The following is a 10,819-nucleotide window of genomic DNA, read 5'->3' on the forward strand; positions in this document are numbered from 1 at the left end:
AAGGCTTTTGACTCTGTCAATCACCACATCCTCATCGGCAGACTCGACAGCCTTGGTTTCTCAAATGATTTCCTCGCCTGGTTCACCAACTACTTCTCTGATAGAGTTCAGTGTGTCAAATCGGAGGGTCTGCTGTCCGGACCTCTGGCAGTCTCTATGGGGGTGCCACAGGGTTCAATTCTTGGACCGACTCTCTTCTCTGTATACATCAATGAGGTCGCTCTTGCTGCTGGTGAGTCTCTGATCCACCTCTACGCAGATGACACCATTCTGTATACTTCTGCCCCTTCTTTGGACACTGTGTTAACAACCCTCCAGGCAAGCTTCAATGCCATACAACTATCCTTCCGTGGCCTCCAATTGCTCTTAAATACAAGTAAAACTAAATGCATGCTCTTCAAGCGATCGCTACCTGCACCTACCCGCCTGTCCAACATCACTACTCTGGACGGCTCTGACTTAGAATACGTGGACAACTACAAATACTTAGGTGTCTGGTTAGACTGTAAACTCTCCTTCCAGACCCATATCAAACATCTCCAATCCAAAGTTAAATCTAGAATTGGCTTCCTATTTCACAACAAAGCATCCTTCTCTCATGCTGCCAAACATACCCTTGTAAAACTGACCATCCTACCAATCCTCGACTTTGGCGATGTCATTTACAAAATAGCCTCCAATACCCTACTCAACAAATTGGATGCAGTCTATCACAGTGCAATCCATTTTGTCACCAAAGCCCCATATACTACCCACCATTGCGACCTGTACGCTCTCGTTGGCAGGTCCTCGCTTCATACTCGTCGCCAAACCCACTGGCTCCATGTCATCTACAAGACCCTGCTAGGTAAAGTCCCCCTTATCTCAGCTCGCTGGTCACCATAGCATCTCCCACCTGTAGCACACGCTCCAGCAGGTATATCTCTCTAGTCACCCCCAAAACCAATTCTTTCTTTGGCCGCCTCTCCAGTTCTCTGCTGCCAATGACTGGAACGAACTACAAAAATCTCTGAAACTGGAAACACTTATCTCCCTCACTAGCTTTAAGCACAACTGTCAGAGCAGCTCACAGATTACTGCACCTGTACACAGCCCACCTATAATTTAGCCCAAGCAACTACCTCTTTCCCAACTGTATTTAATTTATTTATTTATTTTGCTCCTTTGCACCCCATTATTTTTATTTCTACTTTGCACATTCTTCCATTGCAAAACTACCATTTCAGTGTTTTACTTGCTATATTGTATTTACTTTGCCACCATGGCCTTTTTTGCCTTTACCTCCCTTCTCACCTCATTGTATATAGACTTGTTTATACTGTATTATTGACTGTATGTTTGTTTTACTCCATGTGTAACTCTGTGTGTATCTGTCGAACTGCTTTGCTTTATCTTGGCCAGGTCGCAATTGTAAATGAGAACTTGTTCTCAACTTGCCTACCTGGTTAAATAAAGGTGAAATAAAAAAATAAAAAAAATAAATGAAGTAGATGTCCTAATCGACTAGCCAAAACTATAGTTTTAACGAGTTTTAATGACTCCAACCTAAGTGTATGTAAACTTCACCCTTCAACTGTATTTACAACACTTTGGTTTCACTAATAAATATGTTGAAATGGAACCAAATGATCTGTTCCCTTCCTCAGTCCTTTTTAAATAGCATATATGGGATTTTGGGCTACGGTATACAGTGCCTTCAGAAGGTATTCACAACCTTAGACTTTTTTTCACATTTTGATGTGTTACAGCCTTAATTTAAAATAGTTCATATTCAGATATTTTGTCACTGGCCTACACACAATAACCCATAATGTCAAAGAATTATGTTTTTCGAAATGAAGTGCAAATGAAAAACTGAAAGGTCTTGAGTCAATAAGTATTCAACCTCCTTGTCATGGTAAGCCTAAAGAGGTTCAGCAGTAAAAATGTGCTTAACAAGCAGCCTAATAAGGTGTAAGAGATCAGTCTGGATGCAATAATAGTGTTTAACATGATTTGTGACTTACTACGTCATTTCTGTACCCCACACATACAATTATCTGTAAGGTCCCTCAGTCGGGCAGAGAATTTCAAACACAGATTGAACCACAAAGACCAGGGAGGATTTCCAATGCTTTGCAAAGAAGAGCACCTAATGGTAGATGAGTAAAACAAAACAAAGAAATAGCAGACATTGAATATCCCTTTGAGCATGGTGAATTTATTAACTACACTTCGGATGGTGTATAATATACACCCAGTCACTACAAAGATATAGGCGTCCTTCCTAACTCAGTTGCCATAGAGGAAGGAAACCGCTCAGGGATTTTACCAAAGATGACGTTAAAACAGTTAGAGTTTAATGGTTGTGATAGGAGAAAACTGAGGATGGATCAACAACATTGTAGTTATTCCATAATACTAACCTAATTGACAAAGTGAAAAGAAGGAAGCCTGTACAGAATAAAATAGTCCAAAACATGCATCCTGTTTGCAATAAGGCACTATAGTAAAACTGCAAAAATGTGGCAAAGAAATTAACTTTATGTCCTGAATACAAAGTGTTATGTTTAGGGCAAATACAAAACATAACTGAGTACCACTCTTAATATTTTCAAGTATGGGGGTTATTGGTATGCCTGTCATCAGTATGACGATCATCAGCAAGGACTAGGGAACTTTATGATAAAAAGAAACAGAATAGATTTAAGCACAGGTGAAATCCTAGAGACAAACCTGGTTCAATCAGCTTTCCAGCAAATACTGGGAGACAAATTTACCATTTCAGCAGGACAATAGCCTAAAACACAAGGGCAAATATACACTGGAGTTGCTTATTAAGATGAGATTGAATGTTCCTGAGTAGCCTAGTTACAGTTTTCACTGAAATCTATGGCGAGACAGGAAAATGGCTGTCTAGCAATGATCAACAACCAACTTGACAGAAGAATTTTATAAAGAATAATTGGCAAATGATGCACCATCCAGGTGTGCAAAGCTATTAGAGACTTACCCAGAAAGATTCACAGCTGTAATAGCTGCCAAAGGTATTGACTCATGGGGTTCATTACTTATGTAATCAAGGTATATTTGTGTTTTATTTTTCACCAAATGTTAGAATTTTTCTACCACTTTGACATTAGAGAGTATTTTGTGTAGATCATTTTAATACCACAATTTGTTACGTTACAGCCTTATTCTAAAATATATAAAATCATTTTTCCCCCCATCAATCTACACACAATAGCCCATAATAGCAAATCAAAACAGGTTTACTGAAGCCACTCCTGCGTTGTCTTGGCTGTGTGATTAGGGTCGTTGTCCTTTTGGAAGATCAACATTTACCTCAGTCTAAGGTCCTGAGCTCTCTGGAGCAGGTTTTCATCAAGGATCTCTCTGTGCTTTAATCCGTTCATCTTTCCCTCAATCCTGACTAGTCTCCCAGTCCCTGACGCTGAACATCCCCACAGCGTGATGCTGCCACCCCCATGCTTCACTGTAGGGATGTAGCCAGGTTTCCTCCAGACGTGACCCTTGGCATTCAGGAGAAAGAGTTCAATCTTGGTTTCACCAGACCAGAGAATCTTGTTTCTCATTGTCTGAGAGTCTTTAGGTGCCTTTTGGCAAACTCCAAGCCAGATGTTATGTGCCTTATACCAAGGAGTGGCTTCTGTCTGGCCACTCTACCATCAAGGCCTGATTGGTGGAGTGCTGCAGAGATCGTTGTTCTTCTGGAAGGTTCTTCCATCTCCACAGAGGAACTCTGGAGCTCTTTCAGAGTGAACATCGGGTTCTTGGTCACCTCCCTGACTAAGGCCCTTCTCCCCCGATTGCTCTGTTTGTCCGGGCAGCCAGCTTTAGGAAGAGTCTAGGTGGTTTTAAGCTTCTTCCATTTAAGAATGATGGCGGCCACTGTGTTCTTGGGGACCTTCAATGCTGCAGACATTTTTGGTGCCCTTCCCCAGATCTGTGCCTTAACACAATCCTGTCTCGGACCTCTACGGACAATTCCTTTGACATCATGGCTTGGTTTTTGCTCTGACATGCACTGTCAACTGTGGGACCTTATATAGACAGGTGTGTGCCTTTCCATATCATGTCCAATCAATTGAATTTACCACAGGTGGACTCCAATCAAGTGGTGGATACTTCTCAAGGATTATCAATGGAAACAGGATGCACCTGAGATAAATTTGGAGTCTCATAGCAAAGGGTCTGAATACTTATGTAAATAAGGTTTTTCTGTTTTTTTATACATTTGCCAAAATGGTCAAAAAATGTTTTTGCTTTGTTATTATGGGGTATTGTGTGTAGATTGATGAGGAACAATTAAATTTATTTTAGAATAAGGCTGTAACGTAACAAAATGTGATAAAAGTCAAGGGGTCTGAATCCTTTCCACATGCACTGTAACTTCATTCCTACTATATTCAGAGTTTAGAGGAATTCATCCAATTGGTAAGGAGCTATTATCAGGCTGATTAATGCAATGCATGTCTGTTGAATTTGGAAAAATCCACCTGCACTCGGCGCCGCCCCACATACTCAGCCAGTTAGGAGCCGCTACTGTAGCGCTGCCGTGGCATACTGCATACTTTTTACTAAACGGTACGTGCTAAATTGTATGCTATGACGAGTACATATTATGCAGTTTAAGTATGTAGTACACTAGTATGGGCATTCGGACACGCCACTGTCTATCTGTGTACTCTCCTTTGATAACAGACAGACTACTTGTCTCGTTCTCCCACTAATGGGCAGAAGAGGTGGTCTCTCGTATGAAGAGTGTATGCGAGCACTGAATCTGTTCTGGTTAATCAAGGACAGATACAGTTAGGAGAGCCTTCTGGCTGTGTGCGTAATGTTAATCACGCTCAATACTATTAAATATAATCTCCATCATCTCAGATTGTGCACCCTGCTGTTTTGTATAAGTGTCAGTGGATCCAGAGTGGACGCGCATACATTCTGACACTCACATGCTAATGACGACATACGGAGGAGTGTTGAGAACACACCGATACATGTAGATGTAGATGTAAATGTAGACCAGCACCTGATGGGCAAATAATGCATGCACACTCACGTACGGTGGACGCACACACACACACACACACACACACACACACACACACACACACACACACACACACACACACACACACACACACACACACACACACACACACACACACACACACACACACACACACACACACACACACACACACACACACACACACACACACACACACACACTGCCCTTTTGCGTAGTTGCAATTCATATTCCAATAAGGTGGAAATATACACTGAGTATAGAAAACATTATGAACAGCTGCTCTTTTCATGACATAGACTGACCAGGTGGATCCAGGTGAAAGCTATGATCCATTATTGATGTCGTTAAATCCACTCCGATCAGTATAGATGAAGGGGAGGAGACAGGTTGAAGAAGGATTTTCAAGCCATGAGACAATTGAGACATGTATTGTGTATGTGTGCCTTTGAGGGTGAATGGGAAAGACAAAAGATTTAAGTGCCCTTCAACGGGGTATGGTAGTAGGTGCCAGGCGCACCGGTTTGTGTCAAGAACTGCAACGCGGATGTGGATTTCACATTCAACAGTTTCCCGTGTGTATCAAGATTCACCACCCAAAGGACATCCAGCCAACTTGACACAACTGTGGGAAGCGTTGGAGTCAACATGGACCAGCATCCCTGTGGAAAGCTTTCAGCTTTCAGCACCTTGTAGAGTCCATGCCTCGATGAATTGAGTCTTTCTGAGGGCAAAAGGGCGAGGGGTGCAACTCAATATTAGGAAGGCGTTCTTAATGTTTTGTACACTCAGTGCACATCAGATAGCAGTACATCCTCATTTGATATGCGTCACGCATGCATGACATTGTGTCCAAAAAAACAACTCCCTTATCTCGCCCATTGATACAAGACCCCGACAATTAATTGTGATTTCTGTCATCTCTCTAAGTCAGACATTATGGAAAGCTGACAGCGAAATACAATGTGGGCCCTCTCAAAAATGAACCAATTGTCTTCGGGCGATGTGGGGGCTATGTGAGGGAAAGGCATTTGTAAGACACTTTTTGATTAAAAAAAAAAAAAACTTTTTTCCCCTTAAAGAGAAAATGTCCAATGTAGCCGACGCTCTCTTGCCATCAAAGTAAAAGACTTTCACTGTGGGTCATTACAGCAAGCGGCTCCTGTCAATAGCAGCCCTTAATCGTATTTGATAGAGGGCCACAACTCCAGTCAAAAGCTATCCTCTCCACAAGGACTAATGGCCCACTCTTCCTTTGAACTCCAACTGAGTGAGAGAGAGCGAGTTAGAGGGAGAGTGTGTATGTGTGTACGTGTGAAAGTATCTGTGTGTGTGTGTCAGTGTGTTGGTGTGCGTACCTGTGTGTATGTGTGTGAACGTGTATATGTGTTTGCGATAGTGTGGTGTATGTGTATGCATGCACTCGCATGATATAGCAAGAAATCAACACAAGGAACTAGAACACAAGGCACTAGAACACAATACATAACACAAGGCATTATAATACAAGGCATTATAACACAAGGCGACAGAACACAAGACATTAGAACACAAGGCACTAGAACACAAGGTGCCAGAACACAAGGCATTAGAACACAAGGCACTAGAACACAAGGCATTAGAACACAAAGCACTAGAACACACTGAATTAGAACACACGGCACTAGAACACAAGGCATTATAACACAAGCATTAGAACACAAGGTACTAGAACAAAAGGCACTAGAACACAAGGCATTAGGACACAAGGCACAAGAACACAAGGCACTAGATCACAAGACATTGGAATACAAGGCACTAGAACACAAGGCACTAGAACACAAGGCACTAGAACACAAGGCACTCGAACACAAGGCAACATATCACAAGACATTATAACACAAGGCACTTGAACACAAAGCACTAGAACACAAGGCACTAGGACGCAAGGCACTAGGACGCAAGGCACTAGGACACAAGGCACTAGGACACAAGGCACTAGGACACAAGGCACTAGGACACAAGGCTATGTGAGCCTTTGATGCAGCTCGCTAGCTCTTCTGTCATGATCAAAGTGGTCCAACACTGCAACCGAAATACATTGACTGTGACTGATTGACTGGATGGGTGATGCTTAGTTTAGCCGCCCCGTCTCCTCGGGCTCTTAAGCCAGGCACCCCACACCTCGACCATCACAACCCGGCCACCACTGGGTCCCAGTCAGCTTGTCTGTCACTAGTCCACCCACAAACAAAGCCCTGGGAGACACTAATGCAATGTGACCACTATCAGCCCCTCATGTTGTTTTTCGTAGCGCCACTACCTCTCTGTCACATCAAGGGCAGATATTCTCCTGGCTGTCAGGGGAGAAGCTCACTCAGCCTCCCTTCTTCCTGACTCCGGACTCCCTAAAACCCTTCACTCCTCAGTCCCCTCACTCCTCAGTCCCCTCACTCCTCAGTCCCCTCACTCCTCAGTCCCCTCATTCCTCAGTCCCCTCACTCCACAGTCCCCTCATTCCTCAGTCCCCTTACACCTCAGTTACAGTTCAGGACCCTTTCAGGCACTACAGGTCATTAAGGATTCATTTCAGTGACAGCTTGATGGCCTAGTAGTGATGTGGAGGCTGCTGACTGGGAGACTCTGCAGACTTGAAGACGATTAAAGGCTCATGTTGAAGCTTAGTTAAAAGAGATTCCGATGATGGATATGTGTACTGTGCGGTGACACCTTGAACAAGTTGGATTTTTATATAACTTTATTGGGAATTGAACCACACAGAGGCTTTTAAAGAATAGCATTTTTGAATTTTAGAATGCTTTTAATTAACTGACATATTTGCATATACACTACATGAACAAAAGTATGTGGACACCTGCTCTTCGAACATCTCATTACAAAATCATGGGCATTAATATGGAGTCGGTCCATCCTTTACTGCTATAACAACCTCCAGTCTTTTGGGGAGGCTTTTTACTAGATATTGGAACACTGTTGCGGGGACTTGCTTCCATTCAGCCACAAAAGCATTAGTGAAAAGCAGGAGAGCAGAACTAGGTAATAGCCGGAGCAGTTTCATTTCAAAACCAACGGCATAAAGAAAATACCAACATGGGTACAAAACCCGACGTTTGCCAGTAACACAAAGACATGGGGGTAACAGAGGGTTAAATACACAACACTAAATTAGGGAAATGAGAACCAGGTGTGTAGGGAAAACAAGACAAAACAAATGGAAAATGAAAAGTGGATTGACGATGGCTAGAAGACCGGTGATGCCGACCGCCGAACACCACCCGAACAAGGAGAGGAACCGACTTCGGTGGAAGTCGAGACACCACGATGAAAGTCAGAGGTCTTCATTAAGGGCATTCTACTGCCAATGTTTGTCTGTGGAGATTGCATGGCTGTGTGCTTGATTTTATACACCTGTCAGCAACGGGTGTGACTGAAATACCCAAATCCAGTAATTTCAAGGGGTTTCCACATACTTGTTGCAATGTAGGTGCAAAATTATTCAGAACCATGGGTTTCTTAACATTTTATTGTTTTACAAACGGGGTTAAACTGTATTGAATTTTTGTCAACAATCTACACAAAATACTTTCATTTCAGAGTAGAAGGAAAAAAATTGAAGATTTTTTCAAGATGAATAATAGTGTAATAACTAAAATAGTAATTGCATAAGTATTCAGCTCCAGAGCTGTTAGAAAAACCTTTGGCATCGATTAAACAGCGTGATAATTACACAGGTGCACCTTGTGCTGGCGACAATAATAAGGCCTCTCTAAAATGTGCATTTTTGTCACACAACACAATGTCACAGTTGTCTCAAGTTTTGAGGGAGCGTGCAATTGGCATGCTGACTGCAAGAATGTCCACCAGAGCTGTTGCCAGAGAATGTAATGTTAATTTCTCTGCCATATGCCAACTCTAACATAATTCTAAAGAATTTGTCTGTACGTCCAACCCGGCCTCACAGCCGCAGACCACGTGTTATAACCACGCAAGCCCAGGACCTCCACCTCCGACTTTTTCATCTGTGGGATCGTCTGAGACCAACCACCCAGACAGCTGATGAAACTGTGGGTTTGCACAACTGAGGAATGTCTGCACAAACTATCAGAAACCATCTCAGAGAAGCTCATGTGCATGCTCATCGTCCTCACCAGAGTCTTGACCTGACTGCAGTTCTGCGTCGTAACCGACTTCAGTAGGCAAATGCTCACCTTCAATGACCGCTGGCATGCTGTAGAAGTGGGCTATTCATGGATGAATGCCGGTTTCAACTGTACTGGGCAGATGGCAGACAACGTAGTGTCTATGGCGCCGTGTGGGCGAGCGGTTTGCTGATGTCACTGTTGTGAACAGAGTGACCCATGGTGGCGGTGGGGTTATGGTATTGGCAGGCATAAGCTACAAAGAACAAATACAATTGCATTTTATCGATGGCAATTTGAATACACAGAGATACTGCGATGAGATCATGAGGCCCATTGTCGTGCCACCATCACCTCATGTTTCACCATGATAATGCACAGCCCCATGTCGCAAGGATCTGTACATAATTACTGGAAGCTGAAAATGTCAGAGTTCTTCCTTGGCCTCAATTCACCAGACATGTCACCCATTGAGCATGTTTGGGATGCTCTGGATCGACTTGTACAACAATGTGTTCCAGTTCCCACCAATATCCAGCAACTTCTCACAGTCACTGAACAGGAGTGGGACAACATTCCACAGGTCACAATCCACAGCCTGATCAACTCTATACGAAGGAGATGTCGCAAGGATCTTGTCGTGCTGCATGAGGCATACTGACTGGTTTTCTGATCCATGCCCCTACCTTTTTTAAGGTATCTGTGACCAACAGATGCATATCTATATTCCCAGTCATGGGAAATCTATAGATTAGGGCCTTATAAATGTATTTCAGTGGACTGATTTCCTTATATGAACTGTAACTCAGTAAGATCTTTGAAATTGTTGTGTGTTGCATTTCTACCAGGTGAATCCAGGTTAAAGCTATGATCCCTTATTGATGTCACCTGTTAAATCCACTTCAATCCATGTAGATGACATGGATTCTGTACGTGTGCCATTCAGAGGGTGAATGGACAAGGTAAAAGATTGAAGTGCCTTTTATTGGTGGTATATTAGTAGGTGCCAGGCGCACCGGTTTGTGTCAAGAACTGCAATGCTGATGGGTTTTTCACCCTCAACAGTTTGGGTTTGTATCAAAAATGGTCCACCACCCCAAAGGACATCCAGCCAACTTGACACAACTGTGGGAAGAATTGGAGTCAACATGGACCAGCATCTCTGTGGAACTGTAAGGAACACGATGGGAGACGGAGGGCTGGTTTCAAGCATATGGCGCCGCAGGTGTTTATTTGTAAAGGACCACAAGATGAGGCAGGTAGCTGGGTCCAGGGGCAGGCAGAAGGTCATAGATAAGGGGTCCAAAAAGGCAACAGGACAGGCAGGGAAAAGGCTAGTAACTTAATCCGGGAGATCAGGCAATAGGTTGATAACAAGAAATATGATTGGCTAAAGTACAGGCAGGGAATAGGCAAAAGGCACCGTTAGTGAGGCAGGTCAAAACTATCATACACGAGAGGAATAAATTACGGGAAAAACAGCGCTCCGAATAGAAGTGTGTCACCAAACAAACAATATCTCACATTGATGGGGTGCAAAGAACTGAACTAAATAGTGTGTGATAATGACATACAGGTGTGTGAACAAGTGATCAGAATTCCGGTGATTGGGATCTGGAGAGTGAGCTGCGTTCAGGGGATCTAC

Source organism: Oncorhynchus gorbuscha, linkage group LG25 (assembly GCF_021184085.1).
Source record: "Oncorhynchus gorbuscha isolate QuinsamMale2020 ecotype Even-year linkage group LG25, OgorEven_v1.0, whole genome shotgun sequence".
Lineage (NCBI taxonomy): Eukaryota > Metazoa > Chordata > Actinopteri > Salmoniformes > Salmonidae > Oncorhynchus > Oncorhynchus gorbuscha.